The sequence below is a fragment of the Pseudopodoces humilis genome, chromosome 20, assembly GCF_049639895.1.
Source record: "Pseudopodoces humilis isolate 2021_Gansu_Grassland_sample_001 chromosome 20, ASM4963989v1, whole genome shotgun sequence".
Taxonomy (NCBI): Eukaryota; Metazoa; Chordata; class Aves; order Passeriformes; family Paridae; genus Pseudopodoces; species Pseudopodoces humilis.
The window spans coordinates 2,120,735-2,139,837 of record NC_142219.1 but is presented as its reverse complement, the minus strand read 5'-3'; the positions used below and the strand labels follow the sequence as shown (position 1 = coordinate 2,139,837).

The 19,103-nt window shown below is 47.9% G+C and overlaps 1 protein-coding gene across 3 annotated transcripts in view; it reads right to left on the bottom strand.

Moving 5' to 3' along the window:
• Nucleotides 1-19,103, bottom strand: part of CCDC92 (coiled-coil domain containing 92) — a 100,310-nt gene that overhangs the window by 18,994 nt on the left and 62,213 nt on the right. For all 3 annotated transcript variants that reach the window (XM_088064835.1, XM_088064836.1, XM_088064834.1), the window contains one exon: nucleotides 3,949-4,041. The gene's annotated coding sequence lies outside the window, so the exon portion shown is untranslated. The remainder of the gene's footprint in view (nucleotides 1-3,948; nucleotides 4,042-19,103) is intronic.

The following is a 19,103-nucleotide window of genomic DNA, read 5'->3' as shown; positions in this document are numbered from 1 at the left end:
GGCTGTTGTCAGCCCGCTGGATGTGCTGGAGCCATTCCCGCACATTAGCGCTCGTCACACACATTTACACACAAACCACGACTGCTGCCTTTCAGGTCAGTGATAAAACCAGTGGGAGATGTACCCTTGGGCCAAAGAATCATTAAATTATCAGCATCAAGAAACCTACTGCAATGTGACTTGACAGCTGTACAGTACAGTGGTACAGTACAGTGGTACAGTACTAGGCTGAGGCTGTTTACTCCAGATTTTTTAAACCTGGCCTACACTGAATTTTTTTCCCCCCTCTCTGAATAATTTCCCATCATTACTGAGTCTGATCACCTTGCACAGCCCTGTGCTGCCACAGTCCTCCATCCCCTCCTCATAATAAGCAGTGCCCATGGGAAGAGAGCTTTCAGTCTGGTTGGACAAAGAGTGGGAGAAATCATAGAAGTATTAAGGTTGGAAAAATACCTAAATATAGAATTCCCTTTGCTGAGATTCAAGGCATGGAAATATTAAATAACCTGCCAGAGCACACTGGGAAGCTGAGCTACATTGCCTGAGGGCCTGCCTCACATTTTAAGAGAGATGATCTCTATTCCTCTGGAACAGAATTTGCTCACTGTTAGCTCGGGAAGTAGAGATGCCTGTAATCTGTCTTTTAAAAAGGGCTTTTAATGACCAGGAAACAGCACAAAGATCTGAGCTTGCCTTATAAACCCAGACCACGTACTGCCTGTAAGCACAGCATTCCATCTCCCCACAACTCAGCTGCTCTGTGGTCTCTAGGTGAGGGAAAATGAAGGGAGTTTATTTTATCTTCCCTGATGGTGACTGGTAATGACCTGCGAATTGGTGTCATGTGTGGCTTTTTTTTTTTTTCCTTTTTGCAGGCTGTAAAACAATTAGGCCTGGTCCCCAGTTAGAGTTTTGCTCCTTGTGTCTGGGAGGGTTTTTGCGCTTGCTGCCGAGGAGCACTGGGTATCTGGGAGTTGTAAAGATGTCTGTGGTTTTATTGCTAGATTTTTACAAACCTCAGGTTTGTATTTTTATTATGACTGCTGCTGTGAGGACATTTAAAAAAAATATCATGTTTCTCTTTGAGATTACATTTCACTCTGTTGATCTTTCTCTTGACATTTCAGGGAGTTGGGGGATACTGGCAAAACATGCAGGGTAAGCAAAGGAGATCTCCTTCACCCCAAATCCTAGCTTTGCCAAAGTGGGGAAGCACAGGATGTTTTCATTTATTAAATTAATGTAGACTTGGGCTGGTGAGAAGCAGCCTGAAACGAGCAGGGCTTGCTGTGATGCTAACAGGCCAAGACAGTGCCATTTTCCCTCTCCTGTTGGAGCTGCTGAATCTTTTCCCAGCTTTCTTTTTTGCTCAGCCAAACCTTATCTAAATATTCTATTCTTGGGGCAACAGACAAATTGCACAGCTGTTTAACTGTCACTGTTTCAGACTGCAGTGTTGTGTTTCAGATTGATTAAGCAAATGATACACAAAGAAATCTCTCCCATCTCTTAGCTGAGGCTAATGGTGAAGTTGTGATGTAGAGATGTGCTGGCATTTGGCTGCTGTAGAGCTGTATCAATTCTCTGTTCTCACTAGTCAGGGGAATTCTAAAATCTTTTCATCTTGCCTTAAAGATACAGAATTGGTTTCCATCAGCTTGCTGAAAAAAAACCAAAAGAGGCACGTAGAAACCTGCAGACTTGAAACCCATGGTCAGCCTCAGCTCATATCTTTTTATTATGTTCACTTTCAAAGGACCCCAAAGAACTTGGCAGCTATTAAGGAGGTGGTGATAGAGCTGTAAATTACATGGCAGTGCCCTGGAAAAAGCCAGTTTCGGTATTTGGAAAGAAGAAAGCTGAAGTCAATTTACTGTATGAGCTGTTGCAAACACTCAGACTTTCTGATTGATAGGATAGAGATGGGAGCAAGTTAGGACAGAAACATTTTTGATGTTGGGAGTTATCCTGGGTTATTTATTATCAGAGACGGTTCATTACAGGCACTGATGATGACAGTGCTGTAGTCACCAAGTCTCAGCCTTAAATAAACTATTTATGGGTACCATTAAAATGCTGTTGCTCATGTCCTCGACAGATTTGGCCGGCACGGACTCTGAGATAACACTGGGATGAGTGGCTGCTTGACAAATTGTCTGGAGCCTTTGCAGGGTTCAGGGTGCTGGTTTTCCTTCTGCTCTGTGACCTTTAGCAAAGCAGTTCCCTTCTCTCTGCCCACCTCCTGCCTGGCTGGGACTGCCTCAGGCTCTACAAATCTGCAGTGCCTGGAACAGCAGGACAGGGATGTTGGTAGAGGCTTCTTGGCAGCAGAGGGATGCCAGCAGCAGATAATCACCAACTGGAGTCATCGGGTTTGCATAAACACAAAGCTGCTCTATCAGAGACAGACTGTGCCCTGAACAGACTCTCTGAGCCTTCTGTGAGCCCCTGCTGACAGCAGATCTGTCCCTGGGGCAGGTTCCTCCCTGGGACTCTGCACACGCCTGGGGCACGAACAGTGCCGGGCTCCGGGGAATGTTTGTGAATAAAACCAGAGAAGATATAAAGCTTTGTTTTTTTGTTTTGTGTTTTTCCATGCTGGGTATGGTGGTTTGGCATCTGTCAGGCAAACAGATTAAGAACAGATGGGGAAAAATGTGAAACCCCGTTGATCTCCAAGGGATTATTTCAGAAACACGGGGAACAAACGCATGCTGGATTCTGGCCCCTGCTCTTACGTCCTTTCTGCAGGCCCCAAACGTGTTTCGTGCTGGTGAATAGTTCTTCCCCTGTGCCTTGGGCACCTCCAGTCTGTCCCTCGGATGCTGCTGTTCCCTTCCAGCCCCCACCTCACGCCTTACCTGGGCTGTACCAGGGAGCTGCCTGGGGGACCTTCCCCTGCAAAGTGCGGGAGAAGGGCAGGCACAGAGACCGTGACCCCTTCCTTGGTCCGTGCTGCAGCTTCCCAGCTCTGCCGGTTGGTTTATTGTCCCTCTTTAAAGCCAGCTCAGGTCACCAACATCCCCGATCCCATCCCGGATCCCGTTCCCGAGCGCTCCGGGGCCGGCCCCGCGCGCAGTTCCGCCCGCAGCCAGCAGAGGGCCCCCGCCGCCCGCACACAGCGCCGGCCCGCGGGTGAGGAAAAGTGGGAATGGGCCGGGAATAGTTCGGGAATAGTTCGGGAATGGGCCGGGAATAGTTCGGGAATAGGCCGGGAATAATTCGGGAATGGGCCGGGAATAGTTCGGGAATAGGCCGGGAATAGTTCGGGAATGGGCCGGGAATGGGCCGGGAATGGGCCGAGAATGGGCCGGGAATAGGTCGGGAATGGGCCGGGAATAGGTCGGGAATGGGCCGGGAATGGGCCGGGAATAGGTCGGGAATGGGCCGGGAATAGGTCGGGAATGGGCCGGGAATGGGTCGGGAATGGGCCGGGAATAGTTCGGGAATGGGCCGGGAATGGGTCGGGAATGGGCCGGGAATAGGTCGGGAATGGGCCGGGAATGGGCCGGGAATAGGTCGGGAATGGGTCGGGAATGGGCCGGGAATAGGTCGGGAATGGGCCGGGAATGGGCCGGGAATGGGCCGGGAATGGGTAGGGAATGGGCCGGGAATGGGTCGGGAATGGGTCGGGAATGGGCCGGGAATGGGTCGGGAATGGGCCGGGAATGGGTCCAGGTCGGCCGCGCACGGGCACCGGGACAGCGCGGGATGGACCCGGAGGAAAAGTTAAACCTCAGGGAAGAGCCAAAGGAGTGTGCAGCCACCTTTGAAAATGCTACCCCCGTGCGCTGTGTAAACTCATCCAAGTTACATCTAATCAGTGAGCACTTATCTCGCGAAATCCCCCCTTCTTTAGGGGCCGGAGGCCCATCCACAGCAAGTGGAGTCAGAATAGTTCAAAGCTACGTCCACCACGTCTGTGCTCAGGAAATAAATCCGTACCTCAGTTCCTGAATGGTGCTGTGGGAGATGGTGCCTGGATGAGCCTGGGATTTGGTCAGCTGGCTACCTCTTCCCTTCTGACTGTCCTGTGTTCTGGAGAGAAATATGGATTTTACTCCTGGCCCACTAAGGAAATTTTGGTCTTCAACAAGCCATCCAGCAAAATACCTGGAGCTGGAGAGGGAACACAGAGGAATGTGCAGAGAAACATACCTAAGTCTTGGAGAAAGCACTGCTGCCTTTCACCATAAATGTACCTCAATACAGCTCTCCTGAGGAATACCTGGATAACATGGAACCTTCCAGGCATGGAAGCAGCACTTTGTGGGCAGCGTGGTGCTGGAGCTGAGCCTGGACATGGCCTGTGGACTCTGAGCCTCACTGGGGGCTCCCATGTCCACCTTGGCTCTTGCCAATATTGCAGGAATAACCACGGCTACAAGGCACAAGGCTCCTTCACCTCCCACTGATTCCTGTAACTGGGATCAGCTGTAGGAGAGCACCCAGGAGGTCCCACTTGGATCAATAATTAAAACTGTCTCCATCCCAGAATCAGCACAAGCCAAATCTTCAGGGATACATTTTCAGGAGTAGAACCAGGGCGTGTGGCAGCTGAAGCGCCTGGCTGACCAGGGGAAAGACGAGGTACAGCCAACCTCCAGGTGGACCTTGGGTCCATAAACAGAGTCCAGACCCCTCACTGGCTGTAAAAGTCCTACATTAGGCTTTAAAGATTTGTTAGCTGTAATTAAGCAGCTTTCTGGTCCCATCAGCTAGATGGAACAATCCCTCCTAGCCCATTAACAAAAGGAGCTGGCAAGCCTGGATTTGATGACTGACTGAACAATATGAAGAGGTGGTGATTTGCTGGCAATGTGTTAAAACAGGCAACAAATCAGCTGGCAACCTGCACTGGACTGAAACAAAATCAAAGCAAGAGGCAGATGACTTTGAATGGGCTCCAAAGGTCACAGAGAAACAAGCAAAAACTGATAAAGTTCACAGGGAAACAGAGCGAGCAGAAGGAACACTGCATCTTCTTGGCACTGCGAGCAGTTGGCATCCAACTTGGAACAAATGTATTTCTGAGTTAAAAAAATACATTTATCTGGAGGGAAGCTGGAGGCATAAAACCCAAAATGGCCTGGTGCATGTGAGCTTGGCTGTTCCAGCTCTGGGAAAGTGTGCAGGGATTGTGGTGCTGGCAAAGGTGGAGTTGCTGTGGAGCTCCAGTGCCGCAGAGCCGGTGACACTGGGGGCAGAATCCAACAGTGGCTGTTCCCCACGGTGGGTGCAAGGGGTCACAGCTGCAGGACTGTAACTGCAGCCCACGGCTGCTTCACACTGTCCCATCAGTCACAGGTCAGGAGAACAATGCAGGAGAATCAGCTCCAGCATTAGAGCTCAGAGTCTGACGGTCCTTACGTGAGGCGAGATAGAACCACGCATGAGAAAGAAGTGAAAAAGTCCCTCTGCACTGAGGATGCACCAAAATGGAAAAAAGCACTGCCAGGCCAGTGCAAAGAGCTCAGAACATCCTGGAGGTGGGAAGAACATCCCGAAGGTGGGATGCCTAGAGCAGAGGAGGATGAGTGTTAGTTGGTACTTTCCTAATTACAGGATCTGCTTAGCTATTTTAAGCCGTGTTCCATGCAATATTGAAACACACAAGTTTTCATCTTTTGGCAGTTTGGATGGTGCAGCATCTAATTATCCCTGCAGCTTGGGGATGGTAGAAAATGCTTTTCAGACACCCAACAGAGATAAAATAGGTAGAAAATGTGCAAGCATTCCCTTCTCTCTTGGACTTTGGCAAGGGCAGAATCCAGCTCCCACAGTACCTCCTGCACATTTGTCTTAGTATTTGCATTAGGAAGCATCTGTAGGAGGCTTGGAGCAACCAAGGCCAGAGAAATGGGAAACACATAAGGGAATGGTTTATACCAGTTCCTCCCAGTGCTGTGACATGAAGAGTTCATCTCAGTGTGTGAGTTGCAGACTTCCACTAGTTCCTGAGGGATTTGGGGTCCTGAGGGCATCACCTTCCTGCAACCAGCAATCTTCAACCTGGACATCAGAAATACCCCAGTCCACGTGCCAAACCAGGAGCTTCTGACTGTCCCCAGCTCATGGCACTGGGCTTTTGGGATCCATGGGAGAGACCTTCATGAAGATCCCAGCCTGAAGCCTCTTAGAAAGGAATGTCTAGGTTTTGTAAGGCAAAAAATCCTATATCCTGCAAGCCCCTGCATGTCCCTGCCTTGGGGTTGTGGGGGGTTCATGGGAGGGAGGGATTGTATCAGTGCTGTCTGGTTTGGGTGGAGGAGTGGGTGGTGGATGATGCCATTTCCAATTCCTAGCAGGAATCTGGATGTGTCTGTGCTGGGAAATTGCAAAATAGAACATTGTGCTAATTAATGCCAAACAGGAGGGGTTTGAATATACATCATCAGAATAACCTTTAGCAACCACTAGATGCCTTCCATCCATGAGTGTCTCATAAGGAGCATTTATATTTATTACGTGGCAATGGAATTACATCTCGAGAGTGACCTGCCCAGTGCAACCATAATGCCCAGTTAGGACTGAATTGTCCAACGTGCACAGAATGAAACACCCTCCGTTCATTCACGCTCTGGGAGTGCTGGTTTCACCACTGGCAGCCCTCTGCACTAACTAAAATACCTCTGAGCCAGTCCAACAAGTTTTTTTCCCAGGTTTGCCTCTCCACGGTGTAACCACAGATCGTGCTCTATGGAAAGCTTTGAGCCTTGGAAAGTCTAGAGTTACTGTAGGTTGCAGTGGTTGGATTTGATCCTAAAACAATGAAACCAAATGTGAAAAAGACACAGATGGCTGTCGCCTCTGTGCCATTTGGAGTGGGGTTTGGTTTCCAGCCAGGCAGCCCCATGCCATGGTTATGCAAATAAAGGCAGCAGAGTTGGGTGCAGGGGTACACACTCACCTCTGACAGGCTGTGGCATGAGGGATAAAATAGCAGAGGGGTTTCAGAGAGGGCAAAAAGGTCACCACACCTGAAGGACAGAGGATTTAAGGACACAGGGTCATCAAATCCTGATTTCACTTAAGAAGGCCTCGCTGTGGCTCCTGAGGCACCTGGATGCCGTGTGCCCTTGGGCATGGAGAAGCCTGACAGCCCTTCCCTGGGGGAGCTCATTGCTTGTCCTGTGCAACATCAACTCCTTGGCACGGGGACACTCACGTGGAGCTCAGCCCAACAACTGACAACAAAGAGAGGCAGAGAAGGGAAGAGCCTGATGAAAGGAGGAATGAGAAGAAGCCATGGGAAAATAATTCCAATTGCCTTGACCGAGGGTGCACTGCCAAGGTCTAGACCTTGAATTCAGTGTGGTGTAAGGGGATGTAAACAAAACTGCATCCTCTGACTCCAGGGCTGGATTTAGTCCTGTCATGAATTCAAAGAAGACACAAAGGGGTAAGACTGGGCTTCAGCCTCCCATTAAAAATGCTCTTCTCCAGCGAGACACCAGTAATAGAGCAGATATCTCTGATAATTAAACTACTAATCAACCCCTTTTAAAAACTGCCTGATGGTTCCCATCTCAATCTCCTATGAGCATGGGGAGGCTTAGAAATTTAATACAATTCTGTGGTTGAGTTAAACATCAGGCAGGTTTCAGACTATGCTTTACTAGAACCAGATGAATTTCTAAGCTCAAAATCCAGCATACAGAATGCTGATTAAGTTTGATCTGGTGACCATCTGTCCTTGTGTTTGTAGTATGAGTAGCTAAATGAAATTCTGGAAAAAAAAGGGTTATCTTAAATACACACAGGATAAAGCAAATTGAAGAAAGCCCCTTTCACTGTTGCTATGTGAATCTTCTCAGCAAGAGGGGAAGATTAGGTTAGTCTGTGAAGTTACATATGCTCAAGTTCACTTTTTTGGACTCTCAGAAGCTGAGACATCAATCTGTAACTTTTGCTTGAATTACATCTTGTGAATTTTCATTTAACTGCACAATAAACCCAAGCAGACACTCAGCTGAGTTCTGCAGTGAGAAATGTTTCATGGTCACAGAAAGTCAGTATCTTGGAAGGTGTAAATTGGTGCAGCTCAAGGCAATTTCCCTCCCTTTCCAACTTGACTTGGGCCAGTAATCACCCCAAATTGCTCCCCCACTCCTTCATCCTTTAATCTATCTATATCTATTGATTTACCTTTCTTTTTACTTAGATGGAGCAAGTGAAGACAATTAAATTATGGGTAATAGCTCAATAACCAACCAAAGTTCAGCTAAGAGCAGAGGTGATGGCTGCCAGACTTATTTTTTTTTCCCCCCAATCATAATGGAAATTTGCTGGAGAAAAGAACAGTATGATAAATGATGGCACAACATAATGCCCTCCTTTAAAGAGAGCCAGCTAAGAGGCTGGGCCCATCTGCAGACTGAATAGGGGAGAAAGTATTGGGAAATGCAGAAAAATAGCTCTGTGGGGATCACAAATACCAAAACAGACAGCGCTTGTCAGGCTTTCTAACGGAAATGGTTTCTAACATGCAAAGGCACCAGCTTGGGTCCCCAAGCCCCATCTCAAGCCAGTGGCTCCTTCGTGTGAAGCACCACAGGGAGCGCAAAGCAAAAACAAATCCAGTCTGTGTCCTTTGCCAGCTTTCTCCAGCTGCCCAAGGGACTTTGCTGTTTGAAATGGAGGGTATCTGTTCTTTAAAAGGAGTTGTTCACATGTCAGCACGTCAGCCTGTGACCAACACAGAGATGCCGAGGATGGCTGCAGGGCTTGGGCTGGGGCGCAGGACAGCGCTGCAAGAGGAGGCAGCTCAGCAGAAACCACAACAAAGGCGGCTGGCCGAGGTTTGGGGAGCGCCTTGGGTGGGGGAAGCTCTCTGCTACTAGGGGAGCTGCCTGTTCCAGGTTTTCCCACTGCTCACCCTGAGCCTGGCTGCTTGATCTCCTGGTAAATGGGAAAAGTCTGCAGCTGGGATGCTTTTCTGGGGGAAGAGAGAGCCACGAAAAGTCCCTTGTGGGGGGGCATGAAAGGAGTTTGGCATGAAAAGCCAAGCAGATGCATTGGAAAGTCCATGTTTATTGTCTGCTTGGCTCTGGTGACTCCCTGCATCCCCAGGAACGTGCTCCTGCCTGGGTTCATGTTCACTTTAGGTGCTCATTCCCAGTGGCTGGGAGGGAGGTCACACAGTACCTGTGCAAATGCATCTGGCTTTGATAAACCCTGCCATTAGTGTTCAAAGGCTCCAGCTGACACAAGAAAAGTCAAGCATTAGGATCCTTTCTACCTCAGACAACCCTAGGAAAAGAGCACATTGTTTGGACGTCACTGGGCCACATCTATGCTTTTTACGTGGCCTTTTTCTTTGCATTTTCATTTTCTTTGTGAAGTTTAAAGAGACGCTTGTTTTTCTTGCTAATTCTTTCCTCCCGGGTGCTGATAGGGATCTCTGTAACATGAGGCCAGCTGGAAGAAATTCAAACTGCTTTCTAAATGTTGTTATGATAGAGTGTGGGGGACATGTCTTTGAAGCTGCTGGGCTCAGGAGAAGTTGGGGCAATCAAACTCTTTCTGGAACAAATTTGGAGCCCTTACCTGTGAAAACATGAGCCACTAGCTGGTGTCAGCCCGTGCCAACCTCTAGGAAAATAAAAGTTAAGTAGATGCTACTCAATTAGTGTTTCTGCATCCTGGGAGGATGAGAGCTTTGGGCACAGCCACGTCCTGGTGCAAAGGAGGCTGCAGCCTGTCTGTTCAGGCTAAACAGTCCAGTTTAAGTGGAGGTGTGAAGCTGCACTGATTTGTGCTTCACATCTCAAATTAAGCCTTCTTTTAAACCAGGAGGAGTAAGGGAATCCTCTCAATAAAAGGTAAATGTTTTCAAGTCACTCACAGAAAGCAGAATCTGTTGCTGGCAAACATGTGAGGCAAGTCAAGGCCTTCCCAGCTCTTTCTGCAGCCTGGGTTGAAAATGCCCACAGAACAGGGCTCTGTCAGCCCCATGGATACCCTTCCACATGGCACACGTTGGTTATCAGCACCTTAGCAGAGATAAAGGAGGCAGAAGAAGAGAGAAATCCTCTAGGGACAAGATATTCAGCCTAATGTTCATATTACTGATTCAGTCCTAGTGTAGGGAAAAAAAAAAAAAAAAGGAAATAAAGGCCTTCCTCAGAGCCAGACTTTCAGAAAAGCCCAGTGGTTTATGGAGTGCTGGCCCTGTTTGAAAATCTGGCTTCAGTCATGGCTACTGGGCCCTTGCAAGTTTCTTCTTCAGAGGAGAAGAGACTTGACGGGACTCAGGCATGGTGGGAGGCTGACAAGCCCTCATCAAAGACATTTGTAATGTGTGGGGCCTTGGAAGCAACATGAAGAGACAGCCAAGAGCCCTGAGGAGCTGGAGAGGAAGAAGCTGCACATGGTCTCTAAGAATCCAGGTCTGCTGGGCTTCGCCTCCCTCCTCTCCTTCCCTTTGTAGCTGTTTCCTGCACAGACAGTTTCTATACACATTTCCTGGGAAGGCTGCACAGCCAAAGTTGCATTTAAATTTTTTTTTTTTTTCCAATTTTTTTTCAAGCCACACTTTTCAGAGTTGGAGTGTGTGTATAGAGCAGAGAAGTATAATATGAATGCAACTTTATCTGCATGGACAAAGCATAAGCAAGTTGCAGCCAGCTCTAACAGACTCTACATCAAATCACACAATCTCTCAAAACACACAGTGGCAAAAGCAGCACGCTGCCTGCCTGGAGGCAGCCCACTCCAGCTTTCCAGGGCTCTGCTCCATCATTCCCTGCTTTCCCCAGGGTGCAAAGCAAAGCCCACAGCAAAGGAGGTGCCCTCTGGCCACCTCCTGGCCCTGGGTGCTGTGACAGCGCTGCGGCTGTCGTCACCCTGTGCTTCCACGTCCCTCCTCTCTCCATCCACCTGCTTGTTCCTGCCTTTTCCATGATGCTAGGAGTGTTTTGGAGCAGGAATGGTGTGTTTATGTGAATGTGTAGCCGTTTTTGTAAAGGGGCCCAGTTTCCTGGCTGAGGGCTCTGAGTGTTCCAGTATCCACATCTTATTGGACATTACAATTCCCTGTCTTGGAGGAGATAAAGGGGCTATTTTCCCTCTTCTTTGGCTACAGGGAGGCTTGGCAACAACCTCCAGTGGAGATGTATTCACCTTTCTATGCCTGCAGTGCCTGTGGCAAAGCCCTGGGAAGGGCTCCCTTTGTGGAAGGGTTTTAGGGTAAACATACACGGCTCTGAGGAATGAGAAATCCTTGCTGCTGCCCCACAGGATGGGGAAGCACTGGAACACCATCACCAGGGACATCTAATTGCTATAAATAATGGCAAATAGAGAAATCAGACATACAGCTTTGGCTCTGCCTGGTTTCTCTTGACTCCACAGATAAAACAAGGGTGATATTTGACAATTCTAGTGCCAAGGCAGGGCAGGCAGGTTTGGAAAAAACCAAAACAATCCCTCTTGACATCTCCTTATGCATAATGCTTTATGAGGGTCAGGCACAAGGTCTGAAGTCCATGAAGACCCCACACAAGAACTGATGCCAGGCTGGCCCAAAGGATGCAGTTGAGATCTGCCAGCTAATTATTTCATTAGACATTTTAAATAACTGACTCAGCCAAGGATGATCACACCCAGCTGTGACACCTGTAATTGAAATGACGCAGAGAACAGGATGAATATCCCCAGATAAAATCCAGGGAAGGCACTCCTGCTGCTCTCCCTGACTGAGCCTCTCAAGACAAGTAAAAACACAGAGCAGCAGCCCAGGTTGAAATGCCCATGAGCAATTAAGCAGAGGGAGCATCCTGGTGAGAACATTGGCAGATGAACGTGTCCTAAGAGCACACAGGAACCACTGAGGACAGAATTACCCTGTCCTGAGCTATGCTTCACACCCATCTCCCCAAAATCACACCATGTTGAGTGGTCCTCAACCCCACATGGGTTGTAATCCAATTCTTCCCCATGCCAGAGCAAGTGCCTAATGAGTCTCATTCCCCTCAACTCCATCAAAACCCAAGAATACGGAGCACCAGGAATATGGAGCAGCCTCCAGAACTGCCACCCTCAAAACCCAAAGTACAGAGTGTGTTTCAGAATAAAAGCAGTTTGAGCAGCGTCAGCTCTGCCTGTGTTTGTTTCTATGGAAAATTGTTACTTTAATGTGAGTCATGGGAGTAATTAAGGGATAAATAGCAGCGCTGCAGTTCATCAACACGCTGGTGCCATTGCAAAAGCAAAGGGAAGTGTATGCATTCCTACAGAGACACAAATCCAGCCAGGGTGCTGGCAAAACAACTGCTCCCATCTTTTGGGCTTTGACAGTCTCCTCTGGGCTTAGGCTGGTATTGATCAGGAATAGCCCTGCTGATGTGATTTACCGGAGAATCTGGGAGTTGGTTCCATTTAAGTCAGGACACACAAGAAAGGGACCAGTGCAGGAACACAACCTCATAAAATGGGGCAGGCTCAGATGGCTGCTGTTTGTTAAACTTGACAGCAAAAGAAAAACATATTGCACCTTTGCTGATTTTTCTTTCTTTTTTTTTCTTATTTTTTCTCTAGGATATGCTGAAGAAAAGGAAGAGCTTGCAGATGTTCCCTGTCAAAGCACTGACTGAATGGCAACTGTGACAGTGCTGTTCTAGCCCTCCCTGTGGGATCACCAGGGCTGCAAATCAGGCCAGCATGGGTGGAATTTGAGGTGGAATGGCTGTGGGATGGGGCATTGACTCTTGCCAGGTGTAAGAGGGAATCTCCATCCTGGCCATTTGGTTAAACCAGCACCTTTCCAGGCTGGCCCAAAGGTTTTAGCCAAGGAGCTTGTGTCCAGAAAAACATTTACCAGAACCCTTTGGTGCTTCTGGACACATCTCTGTGGCACAAAGGAGCTCCCCTGGGGCATGGCCATTCAAATGGCTCCAGGCTGGTGGTGCTCAGCAGCCTAGACTGCTCTGTAGGAGATTCCTGCAGCCTCATTCCTTCTGCCCAGCAAGATCCAGCACCACCAGCCCCTCAGGGCTTCTGGGGGGCACTGGCAGCCGCTTTGGAGGGGGATCTGAGGAAAGACTTGAAGAGGAGTGAGTGCCAGCAGTGCTCTGCACCTGTCCATGTGGAAAGACAATTTCTCAGCTGAAATCCATACTGTGGACCCTTCCTCTCTATTTCTTTCTCCTTAGTATTTGCAGATGATTTCAAGCAACTCCAGAGTTTTCCATTCTCGAATGAGCAATTTAAATGCTAAAGGGCAGTGCCTCTGTTGAAGGCAGCTGAAGCCAAGGGAGCTGTGACAGTTTATGCCAGCTGAAGCTTTGCCTTTAAGTAAATGTTTTAAACTTTCCACTAAGGAGCCTAAAATAAGCCATAGCATGAAACATTAAGAGCAAAGAATGAACTCTGGAGACCAGAGGGATTTGGGAAATGAAATGAGATCCATCTTGCTGGCACATTTTCCCCCCTTGTCTATTTTTGGAATTTAAAAAATTCTCCCAGATTTGTCTTTTACAAACCAGCCTTTTGTTCAGTGAGCAGCACTGAGCAGCGTCCCGATTCACAGAGAGCAGGTGAGCTCTGGCAGGGCAGGATGAAAAATACAGAGCTGGAAACTATTAATATCTTTTACTGCTGGAGAACCAAAGAGCTTGGCACAGTTGCTGTTTGTTTTCTTTAAAGGGCTTTTCAGCTGTGCAACATGCAAACAAATACGAGAGGAACAAGATTTCTAGCTGGGGAGAAGAGCAAGTCGAGATGAACCCAACTCTTCTCCAGGGCACTGTGATCCCTGCCAGGACTGAGGAGCTTTTCCTGGGGGATTATAGATAGGTTTGACCATGCAAGGTGTGTTCACACAGCTGAGTGGGAGGCACCTGGCTCTGCTCAGCAGACAGGCTCAGGAAACCTGGGCTCTGACTCCTGCCTGTGGGATTAACTTTCGAGGGGACCCCAGCCTGTCACTTAAAGCCCAGTTCTCCCTCTGGCTTGCAACCACACTTTCCACTGCCTTTAAATGGAGCAGGGGATCTCTGTTGCTTATGAAAACTGAGCTTCCAAACACTTCACTCTCCCCATGTTTAAAACAAGAAGGAGAATATTTTGAGATCAGTGGATAAGAACACCTGGGAGCGCTAATACCTATGTGCCCTGCCAAGATACTGGGAGATTAAGCAAATATTTTGAGGGCTGTAAGATCTTATGAGGTGGGTATGGGGCTGTTTAGTATATCAAGGATATATTTTTCTCCCTGCCTTCATTTTTTTCCACAAATGGAAGAACTCAGGCAGAGAGGGGGGCTACTGAGACTTGTGAAGGGAGTCTAAATCGAAAACAAAGAGCACATCTAATGGCACCCTAAGATTTGGCCTGAATATCACCAAAGAAGACATAGCTGAAAAAGTAAATAATTTCTGGGGATGCTGGCTGCACAGGCTATTATTCCAAACAGGATGTTATGAAGCTGATAAGGGTTTAGAAAAGATATTCCCTGTAGTGGGAGACTCCATTCCCTCAGTTTGGGGCGGTATACATTTAGGAAGACAATAGACTGGAGTGTGTGCAGAGAGAATAAAATGAATGATAAAGAGGTTTTGAAAATATGACCTGCAAAAAAAGGTGGAAGGAAGGGAATTTGTTTAGTCTAGAAGAGAGAAGAATGAGTGGAACATGATAATGATCTTCCAATATTTGTAAAAGGGATAGGAACTGTTCTCCAGAACCTTGGGAAGGGCAAGAAGAAATCAGCCTAATTTATTGCCAGGAAGTTTTAGACAGTACTGTAGGTAAAGCCAACTAAAGAGAAAGCTCTAGGATGGGCTGCCTAGGGAAATGGGAAATGTCCATCATGGGAAGTTTTTAAGAAGACTCTAGCAATTCAGATATAAATTCAGATACTTTACAAAACAAATCATGGTGTTTGCAGAGACAAGAATACCCCAGCGTGGGCAGACAGTTGCTTACACAAAAGTGTTTTGAAAGTCACCCAGGTGTAACAGCAGTGAATAGCAGTTGATTCATTCCAAATTAAATAAGAATAACAGGTGTGGGAGTAACAAACAGCATTTTTGTTTCCAAAATTGCTTTTAGACCTCATCTCTAAAGAATAAGTAGTTTCTTAAAAAGTACTAATGACAAAGGAAATTACACAGAAAGGTGACTGTGGTCTTGACTTCAACAGGAGAGTGCTACAGCACCTGGAGGGCTTTCAAAACTGGCAGATCACAGTATAAATAATCTAATACAGACTCTGACTCAGATAATGCAGCCTCAAGAGGATGCACCTTTATCTCTGTCTACTCTTCCTCTCACCTTCCATGCCTGAAGAGCAAAAATAGCGACTTTATATATAATTTTACACTCCTAATCACTGGCCCAAGTCACTGCTCTTGCAGCTCTGTCTCTCTGCAGCAAGGAAATCCATCCTGCTGCACTGCATGGTGCAAGATCCACTCCCCTGCAAGGCACAGCTTCCTCCCAGGTGGGATATGGAAATGCTGGAAGGGCAGGAATGCAGCACATACACGGCTCATGGCCACTGGGATGGAGCTGGTAGTGGAGGCTGCTCACTCACCAGCCCAGGCAGAAACCTGCAGCCATCTCCTGAAACACCCCAAACCCAGCTCTTTTTTGCAAAACCTGATCTCTAAGTAAAAGCAAAACATCCTTCCCCAAAAGGCTGAGCCTTGAATCTTGTGAGTGCTGCTGGCTGTTTGGAAATGAGAGGATTTGCAGGAAGTGCTGCTCTCTAATCCTCTCAAAAGGGAATCTCCAGTCTCCTGAAGGGAAGAAGCAGCAACATATTGGCTGAGGGGAAACCATAGGCTGCTGGTAATATTTGGGTGAAAACCCACACCCAGTTATGTTATTCCTCCAAAATCTCCTCCAGGGCTGTTTTTTTTTAACAGCACCTGGAGAAATTCTGCTAGAGGATGGCAGCACAGGCCAAAGAATGACTCAAAACCACCTACTCATTTTAGGATATTAAGTGGTCTGAAAGGATTGGATGCTCCAAAGGTGAGAGCTAGGTGTGTAGCACTGCTGCAAAACAAACCTTCTGGAAGCTCTGGATAAGAATAATGATAATAATTCCTATTTTACAGGCACAGCCTTGCTCTCCTCTGCAACGGCAAGGCTGTGTACAGCCAGCTTCTTTGGGAGCCCAGAGATCTGCTCTACACCAGTGTGAATTAGGATGTTCCCAGGGTGGGATTCACAGTTGCATGACAGCAACACATCCGTGTGGGTCTGCAAGAATTCGATGTAAGCACTACCCTTAATTCCCTGGAGACTGCCTGGCTGCTCTGGTTTGCTTGCCAGAAGGGCTCTTGTGTCTGAGCTTCGCTGCAGGGATGCCTTGTGTTAGCTCCTCTTCCATTTTTCACTTTTTTTTTTCCCCTAGGAAACCTCTTGTTAGGCAGGACTGAGCGTCCTTGAAAGCACCAGTTATAACAAACAACCAGGGGCAGATCTCAGGCAAATGCTGCACGAGTCACAGGTCACAGCTGGAAGTGGTTTTAGGGGAAATTCAAAATTACTGTCAAAAGCAGTTCTCTCTCATTTTAATTGTAATTGGTTAATCTCATTTTATTTGCCTTGCGGCTATGGCTGTGAAGCTCAGGAAACTCTCAGGGCCCCTGCTCTGCTCTCAGTTACCCTGGGAGCAATTCTGAAGACTTCAGCAGAGTTACTTTGGGTTTATCCCTTGTGCCACCAAGAACAGAGGCCATTGCTCTGAGGAGTCCTTGGCAAAGGGAGGAATGAATGTGGCAGGCAGCTATTCCTTTTTCAGAAATGAAACCAGACAAATGGTATTCACTGATTTAACCTTCCGTGTGGCCCCTCTGCTGAGCTGCCAGCATGGGGAGCGATGGTTTTGTGTGTGTGTGCTGGTCTCTTCATCCTCTCGGGAGCTGGAGGAGAGGAGGGATGGGCAGGGCTACAGCTGGGAAGGTGGGAATACAAAGGCAGTCTGCTCCTGTAGACATGGAATGCACCACTCACATGGACAAGCTCTCCACTAAGAGGTTAAACCTCTCCCTGCAGGACACCCAGGCCATTGTTAGTCCAGTGCTATCCCATCAAACTGCAGAGCAAACAAACCCCTGGGGATGAGCTGGGCGCTGCTGCAACCACGGGATGCGTTAAGGAGGTGGCGGTGCCTGGTGAGCAGTTTGGCACAGACCCGAGTGAACACATCGAACAGGGTGTCCAAGGCCTCTGTCTCCCCAGCTCCCCTCAGCACACGTGTGCAATCGCATGGAATTTGCTGTTTTGACTTGCAGGCAAGTCAAAAAGCTGTCGAACAGCAAACGCATCTAACACCACTCATCATCACCATCAATTGTTCTCCAAATGAAACAGGCCACGTCGCCAAGCAAAATGCTTGGGAAGATATTTTTCCACTGGACATGCGTCCAAAATAAATACAGGAAAATCTCCTTCTCCAAGCACTTTTCCTGATTACTTTTCATTTGAATCATTAGTAAACCCGAGATACACACACAATAGCACAAGACTGATGAAAACCCACTTCAACATAGTGCCCCATTTTTTTTCCCAAAGATTAATCCTCTTTGTTATTCTCAGTGTATGAGAAAAACATTCCTCCAGCCTATCCAAAGCCAAAAAAAGATGTGCACATCTTCACATGTGCATCCCTTGTTACATGGATGCTTTTTGCAGCTGTTCATTTCAGGCCTGAAGAACACTCTGGTGGGTTTTTGCCACGGTGTGTATAAACCCACACTTACTGTTAAATCTGTCTGCCCTAACATGCCATGTTGAGATGAGATCTTGTTGCTGCAGCTTTGGGATTTTTCTTCAAGGGAACACCAAGGTCCACCTCTGTGACTAAATCCCATCCCAGACAGATTCCAAGTTTAGTGCCCTGGTTTACAATGAATAGGAGCAGGGAAGAAACCCCATATCTCTGTGAGGACTGAGAGTAATGACCACTTGCACTGAGATCTGCAACCAGGGCAGAAGCACAAGGAAAGGAAAGCTTGGAACAACAGCCATGACTTTCCCTCACTGCCTGTGTCCAGGAGCTCTCAGCACTCATCCCTTCACTGGACTGCTCAGTGTCACTTCAGGAAGGGCCCTCAGAGCAAGACGTGCTCATCAAGGCCGGAGCTTAGTTCTGCCAAAATCTGAATCCAAACCACACAGATTCTCTTAACTTCAGTGGGTCCCACCCAAATGGCCCAGGTTCACTCAAACCTCAAACCAAGACCCATCCCAGGCTCTGTGCACAAGACCTTCTCTTTCTCTTTGTCCAAATCCCTGCCTGCAGCGGATGTCCTGGAGAACCTGGCTTGCAGCTGGAGACCATAATGAAACTTATGGAATGTTCACTCAACTCCAGTAACCCAGAGATGGGAAAGGCAAATTACAGGCCTCTAGTCCTTGGCTTTTGTGTGCTGGCATTGCCTTTGGATGTGCTAAACACTGTGGATAAGAAATGTTCTGGTTTGCAAGAAAGCAGGTTTTCAGCCAACTGCTTTTACTTGGTGGATTTTCTAATGGATCAGTACCCATCTCTGCTCTTGTCTCCATTTCAGTGTGACAGGACAGATCACAAGAAATGGATGCACTGAGCTATGGTACAAGCAAGTGGGACTCCAAGGATTTCCCAGGCTCCATCCCACACCTGGCATACCAGACACTGGTTACTTATTTCTCTGCAAAGCAGTGGGCAGCCCAGGACCCTGTCTGGAGGTGACTACATCTAAATGGAAGACATTCCTTTCAATCTATCTTGACCTCTGCATGCAGTCGAGGCCCACTGCTTTTTACAGTGAAGGTGGGAGTGTTTAGACATGAAACATGCCAGAAGCTGGAGCTGGGATTGTACCACTGCTTAGAGAACCAGCATTTCCAGCACATCCAGTCTTAATGTAATTTATTTTGCCCTGCTTTGGATCGCTTCCTTGGCTTATTTGTAACAAGGTCTCTGCCTGGCTGTGAGAGCAGCCCACAGCTCAGGCCCTCCCTCAGATCACTGCTGGGCTCTTTCCTGGGATGACTTGGAGCTGGTGGCCTGGCAGGCACATGTGCTGCAGTGTCACAGCCTGGGAGGTACCAAACCAGAGCCCTGTGCCAAGGGGAATGTGCTGCCTGGAATGCTCTGTATG